Genomic DNA, 24721 nt, shown 5'->3' on the forward strand with positions numbered 1-24721 from the left:
CTACAAAGTGGTGTAGAGGTGAGTTCTTACCACACCAGGGATCAAACTGGGACCTTCTGCATGCAATGTATCTTCTCTACTGCTGAGCTATCAACCTGCACAGCAGCCTATCAGGCAAATAAATCTTGAGGCTAGTGTTTTTAATAGCTGCCACTTTAAAGTTACTGTTGGAAGGGCCCTAACTCAGTGGTGGAGCATCTATTTTGCATGTGGGTTCTATCCCTGACATCTCTGGGCAGAGTCAGGGAAAACCTCTAGTGAGCCACTCATTTATTTAAGATCATTTCTCAAATCCTTAATATTTAAGCAACCTCCAAGCAGTATACAAAAATACGGCCTGAAAATAATAGACTGTTAAAAGCAGATCTGGAACATACAAAGCAGCACTGTAGAAAGAGGAATTCAGTAATAAAATGGTGTGATTTCAGGGGTGAGGGAAAATCTGGGCAAGAAGATCAGATGCCTGAAACAACTGTTGGGATGATTATTCCCAAATGGCAGAGGGAAGGGCATTCTAGAGTGAATAGCAGAAAATGCCCGTTTTCAATGCACAGCCCTGTGATATTTTGAAGGGAAAGGCATCATGTGTAAAATTGGCCCAGTGATCTAAGCGATCTTATAGGTCAAAACAGAAGCAGCCCTCTCCCCCAGATTGCCCCTAGCATTCATTTAAAGGTATATTGCTCCTGCACATGGAGGCTTGCATTTAGCTCTCGTTGATGATGTACAAGTTTTCCAATCCAGCTGGAAGTCTCCAGCCTTCATTCCTCGCTTTGTTTTCATACCGCTGGAAATATTTTAAGAGACAGCGACATGCCGTTGATTTAAATTATTTAGCAGCCAATAATTTAAATATCAATTATTTACCACTGTATTCTGCTCTGTTGTTGATACTTGACTGTGCACCACGACTGAGAGTGGCATGCAGATAAATAGGGGAGGACACCAAGTCATCTTTCTTTGTATCTCAAGAGCTTTTTCACATACTGAAGACTTAATTGGCATTGACAAAGCTCTTTCCGAAGAGAAGCACAGGAATGTAGTGAACCAATGCGTTGGAAAATTACAATGCTGAGCAGAAACTAGCTACTGGTTTGGCAAAGGGTTGGGCAGTTTCTTTGTCATCTTGCAAAAAGAAAAGTTTATGTATTTACTCAACTTATTATTTCAAACTTTTAATGGTTCACCCTACTCTTCCTCCGAGGAGCTCAAGGAAGCATTCATGGTCTTTTCCCCTGACCCATTTATTCTCACAGTGGGGATGGGGGAGAAATTGCTAAGTTCACATTTAAAGGCAAACTATCTAATAAGCACTGTCTGAAACAAAATGTGAACCAAACCACAGCCATCCCTCAAAACACATACCTCTCTAAATTTTGCAGTGCAGTTCTCCAGCCATGTAATTGGGGGGAAATGCATATACTAGGGTAAAGTGTGCATAGAAATGCATATATTAGGAAAAATAACATACAAAAATATATTCTCTTAGGCAAACTGGGAAATAAATTTATTCCAAGTCAGGGCAAGGCTTACATCAGCAGGCATGCTGTTTCGCTTCTCATGCATGGGGGGGGAGGCTACTCCAAATGACCCCTTTGAGCATGTGAAGGGGGAATTACCTGAAGCCCCATTGGCTCCTGGGTTGTATTTGCTAAAACCAAGAGTATAGACATAGACAAAAGACCAGCTACTGATAGGAACTTGCCAAAAATGAATCTTTCTCTTCAGATCAGTTATTTCAGATAGTCATTTTCCTCCATAGCAGCAACCTTGAACTTTGACATTTAAGTCCATTGTCCCTTCTACACAATCTGTTTTCTGTTGCAGCCGAAAGGGATCATTAATGATCTTGGCCTTCCACTTAGAGTTGATAAGTGCAGAAGGCTGTGGAAATAAGATAGCATTCCAGCATCTTGAAAAGAGGCCACTTGTATGTCTGTTATAGGAAAATCCTTGGGCTCACTAGGATTACCAAGCCAGGAATATAGGAGCAAAACAGCAGCCAGTAGGCCTGGTCTTTATTCAAACGACTGTTGCAAAAGGAATTCCATCCACCACATAGAAAAAGCAAGAAGAAGCCCAGAACAAAGGGTGGCTCCCACTTTTGTCAGTTTTACAAAGATACCCACAACACCCCTAAAATTACATGATGGATACATCACAAATACATCATACGTTAGGAGGGTCTGGTGACAGAAACCTCAACATCAGGGCTTGCCCCCCCTCCCTTGACCTCCACCATACACCCATCAAGTGATGCAAAAGAGATATTTACATGTCCCTGTTTCCCAGCCAAGTTCATTGCACCGTTCTGTCTTGAGCTGGGTTTTCTATTGTCTCTGGAATGGCTACCTGTCTGGCACTCGCGTATCAGGATGCCAGAGATTATCACTCAGGCAGAGAGGCTGCTGAGTACCTGAGCTCACACTTTAGGGATTATGGCTGCCCTCACTCATGTCCCAAGCTCCCCCCTTGGTAGCCGTTTCCTTCCTGAACAGAACAATGTTGGAAATTGTGTGGTGTCAGTGTGTTATGTGGTGCTTTGAGAAGACATTGTGTGCATGAACAAAGGGGGGAGGGTCACACTGCATGCTGGAGGGACAACCCCCCCAATCATTATAACAATGTCCCAACAGTTCTTCAAAAGGGAAGCACATGAACAAGACTAGTCTACCACTCCTCCTTCTCTTGTCCAGCAACAGATAGGATCAGATGTTCTGCAATCGACCAACCAGGTTGGTTTGTCTCCACCCATCTACTCCTTTGGTGATGGAGTGCTTTCCATGCAGACCAAAAACTTGAAAAATAACAGCAACCATCCAATTGCAGCTGCCTCTCTCAGCTCCACAGAACCAGAAGAGGCAAGGGCCATAAATGTGGCCATTCATTTATTCTCTAGGGTGCCTTTATTAAAAGTTGCTAAGGCAATGGAGATTTATCCCCTTGCTTGCATTCCCTACACCAGGCTTCCTCAACCTCAGCCCTCCAGATGTTTTTGGCCTACAACTCCCATGATTCCTAGCTAGCAAGACTAGTGGTCAGGAATGATGGGAATCGCAGTCTCAAAACATCTGGAGGGCCGAGGTTGAGGAAGCCTGCCCTACACCATAAGAACACGCGAAGAGCCCTGTAGGATCAGGCCAAAAGCCCAACTGTTCTGACCTCCTCTCCTCACAGTACCCAACCAGATTTCTCTGGCAAGTTCATAAACAGGACCTGAGTGCAACTCTCTCCATTTGTGATTCCCAACAACTGGTTTTCAGAGACACGTTGACTCTGGCAGGGGAGATCAGACATGGTCCTTGTTGCCTGTGGCCATAGATAGCTTGATCCTCTTTAAAGAGCCATCCAAGTGGGTGGTCATTGCTACATCTTTGGGGAAATGAATTACATAGTTTATGCAGCGTGTGAAGTAGTACTTTCTTTTGTCCATTCCAAGTCTTCCAGCTCCCAGCTTCATTGTGTGTCCATGATTTCTAGTATAATGAGAGAAGTTGGGGGGGGAATCTATTTTCTTTCTTCACACCATGCATAATACTATACACCTCCATCCCGTCCCCTCTCGCTCGGCTTTTCTCCAAACTAAAAAGCCCCAGATATTGTAACCTTTCCTCATAGGGGAGTTGCTCCAACTCATTGATCATCTTGGTTGCCCTTTTCCTGAATCTTTTCAGAAAGGTTCCTTTCACTGCCTGCTTTGAGGTGAGGCAAAGCAAAACTGTGCACAGAGTATTCCAACGGTACAGGTTTGTATAAGGGCATGATGATACCTGTTCTTAAACTAAGGGCACCACCTCCCCCCTCCCCTCCCCACTCTTGTAGGGACACCCCAGTCCCTCCTATGCAAGGAAATCCCCTTTCCTTTCCAGGGAATGTGAAATTTTCCGCCCTTTCTGCATCCCTGGGGTGCAGAGGCACCATGTCGACCTCAAAACTGAGGGTTCCCAGAGCACAGTGCACACATGTGATGAAGGCAGCTCAACCCCCTAGAGTTGGCACACCTGCTGGGGTGTCAGTTACTGAAACTGCTCACATGGCAATGAATTATGTCCCATTGATCTTATACAATGTAGTGTAGTGGTTAGAGTGCTGGACTAGGACCTGGCAGACCAGGGACTCAGCTATACAGCTGCAAATAAAATGTTTTAAGTGTGTTGTAAAATGCAGTATACATATATGACACTAGATGGCGATAGTGAGCTATGGAAAATTAAATATATTTTTCAAAACTTTTTTTTTAAAAGGCATATTCACAGTGTTGTTGTTTTTTAATATGTGTCTAGATTCCACACAGGATTCAAATTCCCACTCAGCTATGAATCTCACTGGGTGACCTTGGACAAGTTACAGTACTTGTCCAAGGGTTGCTATTCTGAAGGGTTGTTATTCTGAAGATAATATGGAGATTTTCAGAGGCATCCTCACCACCTTGAGATCCTTGGAGGAACATTGGGATATATATGCCACAATAAATAGAATGAAATAAAATCTTGAGACCTGAAGCAGGACCTCTCTTTATTATTGTCATTATGTTCCTCAGAAAAGTGGTGATGCAATATAAATGCTAGGTTTTCGTTTTCCCTGAAGAAATAAAAGCAAGTGTCTAATTGTCCCTTGTCTGAATCCCCCCCCCCGCCCTCGCTTCCTGAGTGACCCACACAAGCTGTGACGGCAGACACCAGCTTTAATTTATGCCACCGTTTCTCTTCTCCTCCTGTTGGCATTCTGATGTTAGACCTAATAAGTCATCCAGGAGCTGCATTATAACGGCTTCTCGTCAGAAAAAAAGCTCTAGGGAGTAATAAGCATTCCACCAGTGGTTATTAAAAGAACTTCACAGCATAGCAACACACTACAGAGGGGATTCTGTATATTTTGCTAACAACCTCTGATTTTTTAAACAAAGGTTCATTAAATGTCAAATCTACAAAAAAGCCTCTAGCATTCCTTTCATTAGAGATTTGGGGACAGGGAGGAAATAGTTCTTTGCTGCTGCTTCTTTTTTTCCTCCAAGCTGCACAGCATCTGCATAGTTTTATGTAGTCCTAGTGTTTTAATTCTTAATAAATCAGGGGTTTTTTGCACAGGCAATTTCTTTCAGTGCTTGGCCAGTGAGCACAAAACACTTCCCTGGAGATGGGGCAGAATGGAGGGAGGACAAGTATTAGCAAGTCATATTTCTCTCACAGTTTAGGAACATTGTTTAGACAGAGGGTGAGGAACCTTTTCCAGCCCCGAGGGCCGCGTTGCATCATAGGCAAATCCTCTGGGGGCCACATGCCAATGGTGGGTGGGGAGGCAAAAGTGGGCAGAGAACTGGATGTGGCCCTTGTGTACAGTGGGCTCTATTCCAGCCACACATACACACAGCCACAGACACTGCACGTTGCTCCATCATCTGTCCATGCAAACTATCATAGTTCAAGGGCACATTTCAGCCAGGCAAAAGCATTTGCAAATCGCACAAAGCAGAACCACTGATAGGGGTGACCTGGGGAGAATTCTAAGGGCCAGATAGGGAGACCCAGAGGACCACATCTGGCCCCCAAGCTTGAGATTGCCCACCCCTTCTTTACACTTAAGAGCACTATCATATTTTTAATAAACAAAGCACAGCAAAGAAAGCAAGGAGGAGCAGGGATGTTCTGCTATGCCATGTTCTCTCTGGCACATTACTTCTTATGCACAGTGGTGTAGCAAGGTCGGGTGGTACCCGGTGCGGAAGATTTATGGTCACACCCACACACACACCCCACATTGAAATCTAGTTGGACTCCCAAGAGACTGTGATCTACTCACAGTATAAAAAGACTGCCTGTGATCTACCCATTGTCATTGCCAGGAGTTGTTGAGCATTTTTTAGGGAAGGATTGACCAAAGTTGTTGAGCTTTTTTTTTGGGGGGGGGGGGTTACAGGTTTTGAGTCCTGAGTTGAGGGAGCTTCTCTCCTTCCACCCACCCACTTTTTGTTTGTTCACCTGCCTCCTTCCCGTCCTCTCCCTGCATGCCTCCTACAGCAGCCTGGGAGCGTGGGGCTGTCAAAATGAAGGGGGAAGAGGGGAAGGGAGCTGGCAAACTGGAGAAGATTCCCGCCATCCCCCAACAGCTCTGGGTAGGTGAGAGTCGAGGGCGGGCAGCACACCAAATGTCACACCCCCCTTGGAGATGACACCTGGGGTGACCCACTACCACCATCTTGCTCTGCCCCTGCTTATGCAGACTTCTGGCCTGCAGACTGATACTTCTTCTGCACCCCTTGGCCTCATGCCTAGTATACTCCTTTCCATTGGTCCAGTGTGGTAGGTTGGGAGTCACTGAGCTCCTCAGGCCTAGCAGAGTTTGCCTGCCAGGGTTCTAGCTCCATGAACGCTGGTGCTGTGTGTCTGGTCCAGGGACTCCTGCCCACTGGTCCCCAATTTAGCACCTCCTCAATCACCAGCATCAGGTGTGGCTCCTTAGCCAGCAACTCTTCAACCTCAGACTCAGTGTTTTAATTGCAGTTGGAGGTCATGACAAACACTAACCCTCTTCACCTGGTTGGAACCACCTCCTCTGAATAACATTGTCTCATTCCCCCCCCCCAATCCATGCATTTATTAAGCATGTACGCACGGTGTTCTCCATTTAGGTGTTAGTGAGTCATGTTTGTGAAGATCTACTGTCTATAACAGCACAAAACAAAACAAAAATTCCTTCCAGTAGCACCTTAAAGACCAACCAAGTTAGTTCTTGGTATGAGCTTTCGTGTGCATGCACACTTCTTCCGTATCTGAAGAAGTGTGCATGCACACGAAAGCTCATACCAAGAACTAACTTAGTTGGTCTTTAAGGTGCTACTGGAAGGAATTTTTTTTGTTTTGACTATGGCAGACCAACATGGCTACCTATCTGTAACTATAACAGCACAGTCCACTTCATGTACTCCCTGACTTGGTTTAGCAGGGACAAGTCCTGTTCCTGGGAAATATCTGTTCCTTTTCTCCCCCTGTTTTCATTTCTTTGGGGAAATTTGGAGAAAGCATATTTCTTGTTGTAGACGCATCTGATGTTTTCCTCCCTTGTGGCTGGGCAAGAACTACCTATCCAGAAGACAGACAATGCTGAAAGCACATGAGTCATATCTCTCCCAAAATAAGGATAACCAGATCCATTGTTGGATTAAAATTATATTATGCATTACATTTTTTAAAAGAAAGCTTTTATGCTCAGTTGATGCAAGTCAGTTCAGGACAAGCTCTTGCAAATAAAATGAATACAGAGTTGTACAGCAGGGAATGTGGGTGGGGAAGCGGTGACCATTTCTGTTCATCAAGTAGGAGAGGTTGTCTCTGAACTTCTGGGAAGAAACAAAATTACATTAAAAATTCTGCTGCCCCGATGTGAAAACTTTTTCTTTCTTTTTTTTTTGGTATTCTGAGCTGGAAAAGAGCTATGAAGTCTGTAATATTTATTTTATCTTTGAGGTGTGCATTGTGAGCTGCACATTTAAAACTCAGCAACATCATTAGCTAGAATGTTTGTGAACATTCTGTAGCATCAGAGCAACCCGACCAATGGGAGCATAACAACCAAATGGTCAGTTTTTCATAACATGCACCTATCTATACCACAGACTAAGCATAGTTAGAAGCTGAATTTAAGACAAATAAACAAGTTCATTATTTTCATCTAGCCCTGCAAATAGAGACTGCCAGTAGCAATTGGGATCTACTCAGTACATTCCAGCAGTTAACCAGTGTAGTTATGAAAGTTGGGTGCAATAATTTAATCCACCCGCCTAAAAAAGAAGACGAAGAAGAGGAAAGAAATACCTCTTGCCATTGTACACTCCAATGAAATAAAATGTCCCTGGCCAGAGAGAGTCAAATCGGCCCTTTCATGAATTTTGATTGGTTGCCATGGCAACAGTGACACACTCCATTTAGCACTGGAACTCTCGCCACAACAGAAGGTGAGATAGAGTAGAGTGGAAGTGGTTCCCGTGGGCTGTCTCTATGCAAACCAAGCTAGGCCACTCACAAAACAACATAGTCGGATTCTCAGATGCTTCCCCCTCCCACTTTCAAAACAAGAAGACCCTTGTAATCAGCTCAGTCATACTATAACCTGAGAGACCAGGGTTCAAATTCCCACTGGGCCACATGAAACCCTCTGAGTGACCTTGGGCCCATCAGTGTCTCTCTCAGCCTAACCTACCTCACAGGATTGTTGCAGGAATTAACTGAAGAAGCGGGGGGGGGGGGTGAACCATGTACACCACTTATTCCACTACGGAGGGAAAAGCAGGATATAAATGCAATAAACAAACAAGTAGACATTTATGGCTGAATTAACCACTGTGATAAGTACTGTTGTATGGACTCCAATCTCTGAGTGGCAAGAGACTCCATGGCTCCCTAGGCTCACTCAGGGTTCAGTTTCCTTGGAATGAAGGTCAATGGAAACTATTGTTTCTTTGGTATGTATGGCTTCATTTACACACATATACAACCTGAGCATAAGATGGAGGGGCTCACAGCATCGACACCCCAATAGATCTTGCCTCTCTATTAGTTTTCCAGAAAAGAACCAAGCTCAGCTTTGGGTCCAGCACAGAGCACAACTTGCCTCTGTTTCTCCAGCTTCTAACATCAGCCGAACACTCAAACATAAAACTCTGGCTATTCCTCTTTTACTTCACAAAGTGATGTTAGGTGAAGGGGGGGGTACCTGTGATTGTCTCTATGGCAACAGGGAAACTTCTTTGGACATGTAAATGGAAGTACTTAACTGGCTGGCTGAAGTCATTGCTTTAACAAAAGAACTGCTTGGGCTGCTTTTCTCCTGTATATTGTAGCCCAACATATACAGATTTGGAGAGGTGTCATTGATAGGTGTAATACACACTTTCTACCCCCCCAACATAGAGCAGTATGGTACAGAGCAGGGGCTCAACAAAATACCAGACCACTGCTACCTAAGAACATAAGAAGGGCCTTCTGCATCAGGACAATGGCCTGTTAAGTCCAGCATCCTCTTCTCAGCTTGTAGGCAACCCACAAGCAAGGCCAAAGCATTCTCCCCTCCTGTGGTCTCCAAGAAGTGGTATTCAGAAGCACCACTGTATTCTCCTGTGAAGGCAGAGAAAAGAATAGCCACAGTGGCTAGTAGCCATCAAGAGCCTTTTCCTCCATGAATTTGTCTAATCCTCGAGCAATGACAAACCTAGACAGCATCTTAAATAGCAAAGACATCACCTTGCCAACAAAGGTCCGTATAGTTAAAGCTATGGTTTTCCCAGTAGTGATGTATGGAAGTGAGAGCTGGACCATAAAGAAGGCTGATCGCCAAAGAATTGATGCTTTTGAATTATGGTGCTGGAGGAGACTCTTGAGAGTCCCATGGACTGCCAGAAGATCAAACCTCTCCATTCTGAAGGAAATCAGCCCTGAGTGCTCACTGGAAGGACAGATCGTGAAGCTGAGGCTCCAGTACTTTGGCCACCTCATGAGAAGAGAAGACTCCCTGGAAAAGACCCTGATGTTGGGAAATATTGAGGGCAGAAGGAGAAGACAGAGGACAAGATGGTTGGACAGTGTTGAGTTTGACCAAACTGAGAGGCAGTGGAAGACAGGAGTGCCTGGTGTGCTCTGGTCCATGGGGTCAGGAAGAGTTGGACATGACTAAACAACAACAAATGGTGGTTATCACTACCTTCTGTGGGAGTGAGTTCCATAGTTTAACTATGCGCTGAGCTAAGAAGTACTTTCTTTCATTTGTCCCAAATCTTCAAAGAGCTTCATTGGAATTCCATGAATTCCATGGGTTCTATAATTATCAGAGAGGGGGAAGGACTTTTCTCCATCCAATTTCTTCATGGCAGACATATGTAATTTTATAAACTTCTAGCATGTAACTCATCATGTTCTGACCACCCAATTGCTTTTGGACCTCCCAGATCTCCACTGATACCATGAACTTTTATCTCAGACAGTTCTGTCAATGAGTTCTAGTGTTAAGAAACTTTCAGCCTTTGCTGGAAGTTTTTGGAAGATACGAGGCTGATTGTAAGTGGGGTGCTAGTGTTAGGATTCATGCTCCGTGTTTGCAGTCATGGGATTGTTGTCTATCACATGATGGTGTATGTTTTCATTCCACAGTGTGGGAAGTGATGGAGACAGGATGTTTTGGAATTACTGTGTTCTTTCTCTCTTTGCTGCCTGATGAGAAAGAGGAAGGAGCTAAGTTAGAATGCTCTGAGTGTATTATATATAAATAAAGTAGATTAGCCAAAATGCTGAGCTATTGAGTCTGTTACGCGAACTGCCAATACTCTGCAGATCCGTAAGTGTGCTGATGCTTCTTGGTATCAGTTGCTGTGGTGTTTGAGCTGAAGAAAACTTTTGAAGCTCCTGAACGATCGACCAGGAGGGAGAGAACATGCCAATCGGGCATGTGTCTCTACCAGGGTCCTACATGAGAGTAGGGCGATCCTAACAGCTAGATCTCTGTAGCCAGTAGGTGGTGGCAACAGGGCCGCTCCTCTGGCCTTGCAACACCGTTAAACACTGAGGAAGAGGGAACATTTGTTGGAGCAAGTTGCTCACTTGGAAGTATATGTGGACCTGAAGCTCCTGATCTGTCTGCTACCTTCTCCATAGAATCCAGAATTGGACCAGAAAAAGACAAGCCTGGATCAGAAAAAGTCAGCTGGGGTGTAATCCATAATACTAGTGGGAAGTCAGATGTAATATACCACTCCCACCCCAAATTGGGATGACTTCTTTAGGTGACTTTCCTTGACGTTTTCAAGCAATAGAGTAGCCAAGGGGGATGTTTTACTCTGTTTTCTATTTATATATATACTCCCTTTCTGTACTTCCAAAAATACCTTGCATGGTCACATGGTCCTGGAAGGAAGCACACCTGGGAGGCTGCAGATACAGCTGTTCAATGAGCATTCAAGGTATTTATGAAAGCGCAGAATCAAAGAAAGAAAAAGATTTGGTCTTTTCTACAGTTTCCCTGCATTTCCTTCTGCTCCTCCAAAAAAGAATAAACTAGGAAAAGTCACTCCCTTTTCCCATCCAAATTGGGTTTCCAATTGTTGTCCCCTCCCCCTGCAAATGGTCAAAAAAACTTAAAGCAAGATGTTCCTACCAGCATTAATGAGAACCAAAAATCTCCTAAAGTGGAAGTCCTAACCCTATCTACTTTGAATTAAGTCCTATTGAACTCAACGGCCAGGTAAATGGATTGGGATGGCAGTCTCTCTGCAAACCTTGGGAGTAAGTCCCATTGAACTGAATGAGACTTACTTCTGAGTACATGTGGTTACGATTGCATTGCAGCTATTTCTTTGGTCATTATTCCTTCAAGTCTTACTCATCTAATTATTATTTTCATTTCAAAGAAATGTTGAAAAGCAACTGATGTGCAGTCGCAAATTTAAAAACACATATCGGTAAACATTTCTTCAGTGCTGTTTATCAACCACATCCACATCAAAATTTTAGTCTTAAATCATTGACATGAGTTGCAAGACACTAGCAAGTGAACGGGGGTTTCAAATCAATTTGCTTTCTTTTCTCCTTAGCCTCTCTAGCATATAAGCCAGTATTCTGATGAGCTGTGGTTAATATACAAACTAAAATGTGGTAGACAAACGTCTCCACCTAGAGCCCACTGAGGGAAAATAAACCCTATAATTGCTTTACTGAAAGGCAGCTGAGCTTTTCAAGCCAAGCGGCTTTCACTGGGCATCCGGACTGAAATTCTTCCGTGGTACCTCGGGTTAAGAACTTAATTAGTTCTGGAGGTCCGTTCTTAACCTGAAACTGTTCTTAACCTGAAGCACCACTTCAGCTAATGGGGCCTCCCTCTGCTGCCGCGCCGCCGCCGCACAATTTCTGTTCTCATCCTGAAGCAAAGTTCTTAACCCAAGGTACTATTTCTAGATTAGCGGAGTCTGTAACCTGAAGTGACTGTAACCCGAGGTACCACTGTATTGAGAACAATTTCACAGGAGTTGAAATCTGCACTGACTGCTTGTCTTGCAGGATAAAAGACAATGAAGTTCCACAGAGAGTTAAAAAAACAACAGTGAGCTGCCTCTTATATACTATATATTGTGGAAAGTTCTTTGTCTGTCTGTCCATCTGTCTGTTCTCTGTAGGTTTGACCTCCTCTTGGAAATCAAGATGGTGGACCAAAGTGTAACTTTGGTGTGTCTTTGCCCATTTGGGGCCATAGGTTCAGCTGCCTCTTGAGATATTGCCACCAAATTCAACTCAAGGGTTCCCAAAATGGAGCTGTGGGGAAGGAAGCCAACCCTGGGCCAGGTCTTTGGGGCCTGGCTACAGTGTGCAAGGGAGCTACAGAAGCAGCTTCTTCTTACGAAGCCCAATACCACCAGCCAGCTGCAGCCCCGCTCCTGGGAAATCTCAAAATTCCAGAGAGAAATAATAGAATGCAGCAACAAAGTATTCTCAAGAATGTACAATTTGTTGTTGACATGGGAAACTAAGGATGAAGAGGTCAAATGTGTAATGATAAAGTGGGCAAAAGACATGGGACATAACATCCGAATTTCAGAATGGGATTTTATATTTTTATTTTTGGGAGAAAAATGATTTGAAATTTACAGCTTGTACATTGATAAAAGAAAATTATATGAAAATGATGCATGGGTGGTACTTAACACCAGTTAAATTAGCACAAATGTATAAATCAAGAGAGAGAAAATGCTGGAAAGGTAAAGAAGTAGAAGGTACATTTTATAATATGTGGTGGCAATGTAAAGTTATAAAAAAACTTTTGGGAAATGATATATAATGAACTGAAAAAAATGTTTAAAATAACTTTTGTTTAAAAGCCTGAAGCCTTTTTATTAGGAATTATAGGAAAGGAGATACCAAAAAAATATAAAAATCTCTTCATGTATGCGACAACAGCCACACTAGTATAGGATTCCCACGAAAAAAAGATTGGCAAATTAAGTTAATGGAATATGCAGAAATGGCTAAATTAACAGAGAAACTCAGAAATCAGGACAATAACAAATTTAAAAATAAATGGGAAGTATTTATTGCATATATATCAAAGCATTGTATAGATCAGCAGGATTCTAAGAAACATTTGCATTATTATGATAAAAGAAATAATTGGATACAATTAGATGGCGAATATAACTTGGACATGCATGAAGTAATCATGAAATAACAGAACCATGGGAGGGGGAAGTCAAGGGATTGGAGAAATCCCACATTTTGATATTTTATTGAAACAATATTATGAAGTTTTTTATTATTTTCCTTTTTAAAATTTTCTTTTCCATGTTTATCTATATGTGATGTTTGTTACAATGAAAATTAATAAAAAATATTATAAAAAGAAAAAGAAATGAATGCTGGACTAGATATACCTGTACAGTGGTACCTCAGATTACATATGCTTCAGGTTACAGACTCCACTAACCCAGAGATAGTGCTTCAGGTTAAGAACTTTGCTTCAGAATGAGAACAGAAATCGTGCTCTGGCGGTGCAGCAGCAGCAGGAGGCCCCATTAGCTAAAGTGGTGCTTCAGTTTAAGAACAGTTTCAGGTTAAGAACGGACCTCCGGAACGAATTAAGTACTTAAACCGAGGTACCACTGTAATCTGATCCAGCAAAACTCTTCTTATGTGGTGAAAAAGGCTTTCCCAAGTCTGTGGGCTACAAAGAGGATGCCAAAAGTGGGTAAGCATTCTTGGTTCAGTGAGAATTAAAATGCAGAAACCACTGACCCAGGCACACAACCTCCATTGCTGCCTTCCTTCTGAATAATCCCAAATTTCAGCATCACTTTTCTTCTCGGTGCAATATCCCTTGCAGCCACGCAATGTTGACAAATGGCTCCGTCGCTGAGCTCCACCACGGAATACCATAAAATACCCATTTCACCTCGAGACATGTTTTAAAGCTTGTGCTATAAAAATGTACAGTAATTGTAAGTTGTTTTAAATAGTAAACAGTTCAGGATTACATTAATAGCAGTTCGGGAACAGCAATTCCTCCCGGTTTTGACAAAGACTGTTTTCAACTCTCAAGGTAATTGCAAAGATTGTTCATTTTAAGAGAATGAATAGCAAAGAGAAATATTGCCTCCAGGTATAAATTTGGTTTTTAAATAGCTAATTTTGCACAGTACTCTTACAACACTGAGCATACTCTTCATGCTTTAACAGCCACACTGTTAAGACTTCTAAACAAAGCCATTGAAACCATTTGATAGGAGAGTGCATACAACTCTAAAATTATACAAAATTCGTTGTGATTTTCAGCTCTATTGCATATACAGTTACATACAGAAAGAAAGTCAGATCATTATGAAAGTTATGTAAGCTTTTGAGGTTTACAGAAGTCTTCATCAGATTAAGCAAAAAAACCCAAACATATACCAAGCTAAATAGTGCTATTTACTTTTGCATCAATGTTGTGCTTTTAAGGGTTCAGGATCTGGAGTCCTCAAGCCAAATATAGCCTGGGGACATGGAGAGGGAATGCTAGTTGGCCCTTGAGTTGCCCCACTTCATCACTCAATTCTCAGCTGTGAAGTCTGAGAAGGGAATATTTTGGTGGCTTGACTTGTCCCACGTACTGTTAGCAGTGTTTATATTCCCTGTGGATGTTGAGTGCCAATTTCTTCAAAGGATCCTACCAGAGTGAGGACAGGGAGCACTGCTTATGTTCCCTCCCTCCCTCTGACATGGCTTGGTGATAACGTTCTGTAGATGCATTGCCCCTTCTCTCACTCTGATTTGGCTTCATGATGATGTCACATACATGATCATGAAGCCAAATCTGAGTGAAAGCAGGAGGACATGTTCCCCCAAGCCTGCTTCTATCTCCCTCTTTTGCATGAGCAGTGCCATTTTGCCTGCATAAGGAATAGTCTGCAGAGACCACATTCACTAGCAATATGTAGGATGATGATTATGAAGACCAGCTTGTTGGGGGCAGGGATGGCTAACTTGGGGTTCTCCAGATGCTCTTGCTGTCCAGCTCCCATTGACCCACCTATTATGGCCAATGGGCAGGGATAATGGGAATGAGAGTAGTTCCACAACATCTGGAAGACCACAATATTCCCTCAACTGCTTTTGGCTTCTCAGTGCATCTCAGGCACTTTGTCATGCACTGTCATACATTATCAGGTCTCCTTATATTCCATATTGAATATGGGGAGGAGCTTGAAGAAAAAGCAGGTGCTCTACCACTGAGCTATGGCTCTTCCCTAAATTGAAATTCCATTTCCACAATGGACCAGATAGATGCCTATGACGTTCACAATGGTAGCTGTATAGTAGAGCAGCTGCTTTGCATGCAGAAGATACTGGGTTCAATTGCTGGCATCTCCAGGAAGAGCTGGGGGAGAAACACATCTAAAATCCTGGAGAGCCTCTGTGGTCAATGTAGACAATATTCATGCAGAGGGACCAAACAGTCTGACTCTTTATAAGGCAGCTTGCTATGTCTGAAACCCAGACATCTGCTTCATCTCTTAGCTGCTTCACTGCACTAGCTCCTCCCTTTAAGGTAAGGGTGGGAGGCCTTTTTCAGCCTGAGGGCCTTCTGAGGGCAGATGTTGGTGGCAGGAGGCAAAGAGGCAAAGGCCAGAGGCAAAGGCAGGCAGATCAACAGGTGTTGATCTGCCTGCCTTTGGTGTAGATGTTTGCCTTTGCTATAGGCAAACATCTACACCAACCCAGTAATGTATAACTGTTTACTTGTATAGTGGTACCTCGAGTTACAAACACCTCAGGTTACAAACGCTTCAGGTTACAAACTCCGCTAACCTGGAAGAGTTACCTTGAGTTGAGAACTTTGCCCAGGATGAGAATGGAAATTGTGTGCCGAGGGTGCAGTGGCAGCAAGAGGCTCCATTAGTGAAAGCACGCCTCGAGTTAGGAATAGTTTCAGGTTAAGAACGGACCTCCAGAATGAATTAAGTTCAGAACTAGAGGTACCACTGTACATTGAAATGGAAACTAACTCTATACGTGTATTGCTAAATGCATGGAAACCTCCATTGTAGTTTAACAAAGGAATTGCAGAGAGCCTAACAGCCTATCTCTGCTACTCTGTCATGAAGTGTTTAACTTTAGATCACATGAGAAGTATTCAGTTGCAAATCACCATTTTGTGGAAGTTAGTCTTTTCCTCAAGCACCACACAGAAGAAAGGACATATGCTAATGATCTCTCTCAAGGAGAACACAGCCTCATACATTAAAGGAGGCTGTGGGAGAGACAAAGTGTTGTTTTCAGCTCTGTTTGAAGTAATGTCATAATTCTAACATGCTGTACCTGTGCTTGGGTGTAACATTATTTTATTGAGTGTTTTGGAGCAAGTTCTGTTAGTAAAGTTTTGGAGCCATATTTTTGAACTAGACAATTTTTATTTCAATAAGTGTCCATTTTTAGTCATACTATTGCTTCCATGTGCACAATATTAATAACCACAATAAATCCTTCTCTATCCTTCATCCAGGGAAGCAAGAGGCATGATCAGAGTTCAAAGATACATTCCAGCCAGTTGTTGTAGCCCCGTCTAGTCCCGTTGCTGAGCAAGCAGGGGCTAGGTGTATCTGAAAAACACCTCCTGAGAGAAGAAACCACATATGAAGTCAGATAGCCCAGAAGTCAGGGAATCCAGATGATCACAAAGCCAAGGATCCAGTCCAGAGAATCTAGTCACGAGTTAAGGGTCCAGCTGGAGAGCAGGAAGCATCAAGGCAGGACCAAGAACTACAGGCATTATTTCCAACACCTGACTGCTGCTGAGAGCTCTGTTTAAGAAGGCCAGAGAAAGCTGGTTCTCACCAGGGCCTTCTTCTCTGTGAAGGGTGATTAGCTGCAGGTGGAGTCACTCCTTCATCTCCCCCTTCAGACTACTATTCCACAGGCAAAGCTGACTCCTGGCCCATGACACCAGGCAAAAACAGGGGGGTGGGGGTGGGACACCAGGGCTATTGAGGGGTGTGGCCTGAGGAGAGTCCTGGGGCCCTGACAGAGCCAAGATGGGGACCTCAAGACTTCTCTAAGTGTTACGAAGTGAAACTTTTTGAATGTGCTTTACCTATACATTGGAATAGTGTTAAGTACAAGATGTTCAAACTATTACCAGTCATGAGCTCAATAAGTTAGGCATAATAAGGTTCTGCTCATAAAGAAGTGATCCCTCTCTCTGCTAAAATAAGATGCCTGAAGTACATGAGGAAATGGTATCAGTGAGTCGTGACTTCTTAAGGCAAATTGTGTGTGTGTTTAAGATGCATGTAGGGATGACCTTTGTAGTCACAAACCTTATTAGCACTACACAAGCTGCTTCAGAAACCAAAGCTCGACAAAATCATAAGCCCGTTATGCCATCTGATGAGGTTAATGAGATTTCTGGTCTTTAAAACTAACTAAGGGACAATTTGATTACACTGTAAGTTCCCATAACGAGAGAGAGAACACTGAATATATTGTGATACAGGATTGTGCTTCCAAAGGTAGTGGGGCAGGTCAGAAGACCCTGTGTCCCTTCCCCCAGCCAGCCCTTATCTCCCTTTGCACAAATAGCTGCAACTACTGGGTTGTTCAGCTCACAGTTGTTTCTTATATAGAAACAGTGGTATAGCATCTTCTTTGCATGTATGAGGTCCCAGGTTCATTGCCTGGCATCTCCAGATAAAGCTGGGAGTGTTTCCACTCATAAACCCCAGAGAATCTCTGACAGTCTGGGTCTACAATACTGAGCTAGATAGACCAATAGCCTGACTCAGTATAAGACGGCTTCCTATGTTCCTGTTAGGACAGGGTGTTACATCAAATTCTCATCCCCCACTAAATGCACTCTGGCAATTTTTTGTTGAGAAACTGCCGCCTTAAGCTCCTCCACAGCACATTCTCCCTGCCGGGCTTTGGCTCAACTGGAATTTCCATCAGGTCCTCTCTGCCTCACCTCTCCCCTTCTTCCTCAGTTATCAGAAGCTCTGATGTCTCAGTCAAGAGCTGTGTCTCTGACCAGCTATTCCTTATCTGCCTTATCAGACCCCAACAAAGGGATGTGCACACATGGACACAAACATTTGCAGCTATTAAGAGCTCTGTAAGCCTGAAGAAGAAGAAGAGTTTGGATTTGATATCCCACTTTATCACTACCCTAAGGAGTCTCAAAGCTGCTAACATTCTCCTTTCCCTTCCTCTCCCACAACAAACACTCTGTGAGGTGAGTGGGGCTGAGAGACCTCAGGGAAGTGTGACTGGCCCAAGGTCACCCAGCAGCTGCAGGTGGAGGAGCGGAGACACGAACCTGGTTCCCCCGATTACGAGACTACCGCTCTTAACCACAACACTACACTGGCTCTTAGATCCAAGAGCAGGAAGCAAGAGCAGCTCTAAGCCCCATCCTCTGACATAAAAAGGGTTGTGGGCTTGTGGAGAAGAACACCACCTTTGATTAGATGACCTTTTCCTGTTGCAGCTGAAGACTTCGTTGCTTTACAAGATCATAAAGGTGGAGAAGAGATTCATAATATTATCTGGGACTCGGCAATGAGAAATTGCCTTAATAAGATTGGATAATTTTATAAAAATGTGTTATTCTCAAGCAACACCATTAGCTACCCATGGAGTGAGGTGTGTATCCAGATATATGTGGGAAGGACATACTGTCATTGTCTTTCTGAAACAGGAAGCTTTGATCATTGTTTCCTCTCATTGTACTTCTTTGTTGAGTGTTATTAACCATGTCAATGCCCTTTTCTAAGCAGAGAACAATTGAGTTCCATTTCACACATAATAGTGATGTTCACTGTATCACTAAATCTGGTAGAATTGTAACAACTATAATAATTTTTACATGGAATAATTAAAAAGCTTTGAGTCTGCAGCGCACAATTTATTTGCTCTCAACTAGTGTTCTCCCAAAGGATCCTGTTAGAGGAATCAATAAAGTTTGGCTAGGGATTAAGAATATTGAACTTTTGTCTGGTCAAGAACATGGAATAGGGGTGATGGTGACATCTGACAATTCATGTACTGCTTAACCACAAAGACCAAAGTTGTGTAACAATGTTCTAACATGTTTAACTGCAGATTGCCAGTAAAGCAAACTAACCACTATGCAAGCTGAATCTAAAAGGTAAAGAAGTGTTTCAGAACATGTTGAAATATTGCTTTGAACTTTCCATTTTATATTTGAGGAAGTAAGTTTCTGTAACATGTTCAGAGGATTCTCTGACTCACATGAGAACATGGATCAGGTACCTGAAATAGAGAGGAGCTCAAGGCAAATCAAGTGTTGTGCTGTTTAATTTCTACAACATTCACTGTCACCTTCCTGTTCTTTGGTTTTAGTTTGTAAGCTCCTTGGGGCAAGGACTTGTCAGGTTGTTTAAATTTGATTGAGTGCCATGTATGGTGACAATCAAAAATGTTAGATTTTGGGTTGATAGGCTCATTACATCATACTAATAATTCTTAGCACTTTCATTGTACCTGTTGCTATTACTAGCACCATAATGGGCATGGAGTTTTACAAAGCATAAAAAGGACAGGTCCCTGCCCAAGAACCTTAAAAGGAAACACAGGGTACACAGCAAAATAAGGAAGACAGGGATAAACTGGGGGAGTTGTATATGATTTCCTCAATTACCCATACCCTGGGGCTTAGTTATAGCATGTGCTGCCCATTTAGAAATCCCTTCCCATTGGAATGACTCCAAGAGATCATCTTAGGCTGGATCTAGAAACGTCAAAGAAGCAATTCAGTTAAATGTGTTGTAAACTCATACAGGGAAATCCAGTAGGGAAAGGCCATCTGGTGTCACAGTGTTATGTTGCATATACAACACACATAAGCCATTTTTTCTTTACCAATCTAGCTGAGTCCTTAGATTACAAAGGTGGTAAATGTTTCTATATTACTTATATAGAAACACAAAGATGGCTTGCTAAAGCCACATGGTCTAAGCTTGGAGCATTCAGCTTAAACATTGTTCTTGGTTGGTTCAAATGGTGGAAGAAAAAAGAAACAAAGAGTTTGGTAACCCTTTCTCCCAAAGGAAAGGGTGTGTGACCTAGCTAAGCCTGGCAGGAAAACTTATTCTAAGGTCTTAACCCCTTCATGCACAAATTAGAGTTAAGCATGTTGGTTATATGAGACTCGATATATCTATCATCTATCTATCTATCATCTATCTATCTATCTATCTATCTATCTATCTATCTATCTATCATCTATCTATCTATCTATCATCTATCTATCTATCTATCTATCTATCTATCATCTATCTATCTATCTATCTATCTATCTATCTATCTATCATCTATCTATCTATCTATCATCTATCTATCATCTATCTATGATGTGTTCATATATATGCAGGATTACAGTTGACTCTTGAACTTATTCATTGCAGCTTAAGCCATACATATATATATGTTTATCTTGGTCTTCTCCCCATCTTCCTTATTCACTCAGCTTGTAACATTCTTTTTCATCAATTCATTGCAGACCACAAACTTGAGTCTCAACTTGCCTGACCTTGGTTTGACTTACGTGCCGTGAATAACATGTGGGTGCTTGGCATACACAAACATTACCAAGCCATTACCATGCTCAGGACAATGGGGAAATAAAAAAAACTTGTTCAGAAAATAATTGCACTTTGCAAAAATAGATTTTTCAAAAACCCATCAAGTACATATTAATCTCTGTTCCAATTTGAAACAATGCAATGCACATTTTGCAGTCAGCTGAAGTCTCCCTTGTTGTCTGTGGGATTCCTTCTTTTTCTTTTTTTCAATTAGCAAACATTTTTTTCAAAAAAAGCACATGCTCCTATTATTTGAAATCAGGCAGAGGAAGATGTAAGATAACAGATGAAGGAAGCTATTTACTGTCTGAGCTTTGAGTTCCCTGCAATTAATTAACATAAAACTGACCTGCTATGTGCCACGGAAGGTGTTTTATGGAAACAAGACACAACAGACAAACCTCGACAAATTGTCTTACTTTTGTTTGCTGCTCAGGGTTAATTAAAAGCAACAGATCCTTTGATGCCTGCCTCAATACTGCTTTTCCTTCAGTCTTGTCAATCAAGGTCCCCCCCCCCCCCGCTCAATTATGATAAAATACAAGAGAAAGGAAAAGCTTGCTGTCAAAGGAAACAAAGATCTTATACTGCAGAGAGAGAATAGCTTGTGACAGATGCACTCCTCCTAGCTTGATTCAGAATGGCCTCATCATCCCACCTGAGCTAATTTTGGTCCAAAATAACTTAGGGTTGAATTACATTGTTTGAGTCTGACCCCCTTGTGAGCCAAGCCTGTATTCCATTATTGGAAGATGTTATCAGTGGTAGAGAGGGGGTTTGAGGCCTCCCCCCTATGAACCCCTTCCACCAGTGGCGGAGCAAGCCGATCGGGCACCTGGGGCGGTGCGCGCACCCAGAGGCAGGGCCAGCCGCATTGGGGGGGCTGCCAGTCAGGGCAGGACACTCCACAGGGCCTCCGAGGAGTCTGCCTGCCTCCTTCCACTCAGCCGGCCTACAGTTGAGGGGGAGGCGGCAGACGAAGAGTGGCTCAGAAGAGCTGCTGTTGTAAATAAAAATATGCCCTTTTCCCTTATGGGGTATCCAAGAGCCCATATAGAGTCCTTACGTAGGTTCCCTATTGGTAGGAGAAAATAACAGAGGCCAACCAGAGAATATTGAGAAGCAAAGCAGCTAGTAAGCTTGATCTTTATTGATCTGTTGCAACAGGGTGCTCCCCTCCCACGCAGGAGAGGAAGAGGACCCCCAAAATTGCTGTGCAAGGGCTTATAAAGACTTGAAATTCCCATCCTCTAGATCAAGACGACCCCCAGAAACATTATGCATACATCACAGAAGGGGTGTAACCTAAGACCACCCCTCAGATACATCCCACCTACATCACAGAAATTTAAATGTTGTTTTTCTCTTGTCCTTGTTTATCTCCTGTCTGGCAGGTTACTTGATTGGATTTCCTGGGGAGCCTGGCCGTTCTTTTGTAGTGGTAAAATACTTATTTCCTGGGCCATGTCACAGGCTCACACCTTCATATCTTAAATGTGTCCTTAAGACAGGATTTGTGAGGAAAGAGACAATGGGGAGACTTTTCCATTTTGATCATGCAGAGAAACATTTGCTCAGTTTAGGAATCAAAATGGTTCCAGGTTGGCTTTCCTGTGCTGATCTATGTACATGTGGTGGTTATGAACGTTGCCATATATCTAAAACCATAAATTTCCTACCACACTGCAGTCCCTGCTGTGAGTGCCGCCTGGCATTTTGTCACACCCCACACCCCCGTGGTGACACCCGGGCTGGGATGTTGACATTTCCATTCCACCTTAAGGAACAGACATGTGGAAATGTTGCGTGCCACATGTCTGTTTACATTCCATCACAGCTTGCTGGGAATTTCCATTGCGTATAGCTTTTGCTTTTCCCGTTCTCTCTGAGAAGATGAGAGAGAGAGACGACATGTTTCTTTGCCCTGATTTATGATTAATAAATCTGTAGTTGTAGTATGCTTCCACAAGCCTCACACCTATTCTGTGTGCGCAGTTCGCTCTGCTGATAGTGTGCCCTGGCTTTGAAGCCTGGGTCGCTGATTTACGTCAGAGCAGATGCCGATGGTCTTCAAAGCAGGAAGACTGGAAGGAGACAGCCCAGCTGGGTCTAGCCAGCTGGCCTCCCGGCACTCTGCATGCCGACACGGACCAGCCTCACCACACCCCCTTCCTCCGCCCCTGCCTACCACTTCTTTCCCAAAGTTCCTGTACCATGGGATGTCTTTCACTTACAAAGATTCAAGCTGTGCTTGTATCACAACCTCTGCATCATGAGCACATTCTTCTCTACCACAGCAAAACACTGGGTGTTCTCAAGATATCCAAGGTTAGGCCTCTCGATTGATCAGCACTGAACTGTGTTCATGTCACACAAAGCTACCACCCTGCTGACTGCGACACAGATCACTCCCTTGGTAGCGAACAAGATCCATCTCCAGCCAAAGAGAGCCCATAGTACGAAGCAGAAAGTGTGACCTCAAACTAACACTGTCAGAACAGCCAAATCTGAACTTTGTGAACACTTCTCTGATTCTGTCAAGCTCTACTGAACTGCTGCAGAGATAGCACAGGAACACGGTGGAACCACATCAAAGAGGAAATCTGCAACACAGCTATGTGCTCCTTTGGCAGAGGAGAACAACAGATCCCCCACCATAAAGGACATGGAGTGTGCTATTGTTGCAAAGCATGAGAATCTTGTGAACTGCAAGTGTGAGCCCTTCGAAAAGTCATTTGCTACACCGAGAAAGGCAAGGAATGGTGCCCAGTACATTGCCAGACAATGTGCCATTGACGACCGGCTAAAGCTGTGTCAGAGCATTCAACTTGCTGCTGGCAGAACTTGCAAAATGTACGAAGGCTTTGGAGTAACAGCCAGGAAAACTTCATCACTGAAAACCTTATTGGGAGAGATCATTCCAGCCAGGGCAAGTAGATGAAGCAATGGGCAGAGCTAACATAGGCCTAGAGTTAGGGTTGAGTGACTCTATAAATTTCAGTTTCTCATTCTTTCCAGTCTTAAATTCAGACTTCTTACTTTCTTAATCAATTTACATTTTAATTTAAAAAAGTCCTCAGGAACGTTCATAACTGTTCTCATGATGTAATTTTTTTGGCAAGCGATCTTTCCATGTGCAAGGCATTTTTTAATCTGATTTTCACTAATACAAGCATCTGCATGCACATTTTTCATAATATACACTGTGGGTAGGGGTGTCAGAGAACTGCACTGAAAAATTCAGAGAAGTGGAAATTTTGAACGATGGGGAATTAGATAGCTTTGCACTGAAACACCAATTCAGCCCCATGCTTCCCACTTCCCCAGGTAGCTTTCACTTTCTTGCAGCTGCCCCTCATATGCATAAGCCTGGCCCTGGTGCCTCTACTGTACATGCTGAATCCTAACTTCCTAAGAAGTCACCTTAAATCCAGGTGGTTGCAAAAGAATGGCTACCAATTGCTACTAGGCACTATGGTTATGATGTACCTTCACTATATGAAGCACTGGGCCTCTCAAAGCCCGATGCTGGGATTCGTATGAAAGAAGAGTGATCTTGAGGTTGAATGGCTATCTGTCATGGATGCTTTAGCTGAGATTCCTGCATTGCAAGGGGTTGGACTATATGACCCTTGGGGTCCCAATTCTATGATTGAGCTCAGATCCTGCTTGCAGGCTTCGCAGAGGCATCTGTTTGGTCACTGTGTGAACAGGATGCAGGACTAGACTGGCCATTGGGCAACTCCAGCAAGTTTGTCTTATGTTTTTAAATCTGGAGAGGAAGGAAGGAAGGAAGGAAGGAAGGAAGGAAGGAAGGAAGGAAGGAAGGAAGGAAGGAAGGAAGGAAGGAAAAGAAACCCAGCTCTGCTATGTATTTCATGAATTATTTCTCTAAACCTGTGTTGGAGAGAAGCAATCTAAATTCACCATGTAGGCATAAGCTTTAAGAATTTTTGTTTTGTTTTTGTTTTAATATCCTCCAACACAATCTGCAACTGGGTAACTTTAGCTATTCAAGTGTGAATCACTGCCACTTTTAAAAGTGTAATGTCCCCGTTGGGAGCTGTGATCACCAAGCTGCCATTTTGGAGTCACTCCCCAAATTAAGTGCCCTTC

At 43.1% G+C, this 24721-nt stretch overlaps 2 long non-coding RNA genes across 2 annotated transcripts in view; both read right to left on the reverse strand.

Moving 5' to 3' along the window:
* The window catches only part of LOC309377866, a 366224-nt gene extending 360233 nt beyond the window's left edge, over positions 1-5991 (reverse strand). Inside the window, exons 1-2 of the long non-coding RNA XR_014171744.1 lie at positions 5979-5991; positions 5757-5926 (exon numbers count right to left, since the gene is read on the reverse strand). This is a non-coding gene — a long non-coding RNA (uncharacterized lncRNA). The remainder of the gene's footprint in view (positions 1-5756; positions 5927-5978) is intronic.
* A 1159-nt stretch (positions 5992-7150) lies between these two features.
* LOC309378453 lies at positions 7151-7898 on the reverse strand. The gene is made up of 2 exons (XR_014172086.1): positions 7812-7898; positions 7151-7336 (listed from the first exon to the last, which is right to left on the reverse strand). It is a non-coding gene; the product is annotated as an uncharacterized lncRNA (long non-coding RNA).
* Positions 7899-24721: the final 16823 nt, after the last annotated feature.

This window comes from Podarcis melisellensis (genome assembly GCF_964234715.1).
Source record: "Podarcis melisellensis genome assembly, chromosome: 9".
Classification (NCBI taxonomy): Eukaryota; Metazoa; Chordata; class Lepidosauria; order Squamata; family Lacertidae; genus Podarcis; species Podarcis melisellensis.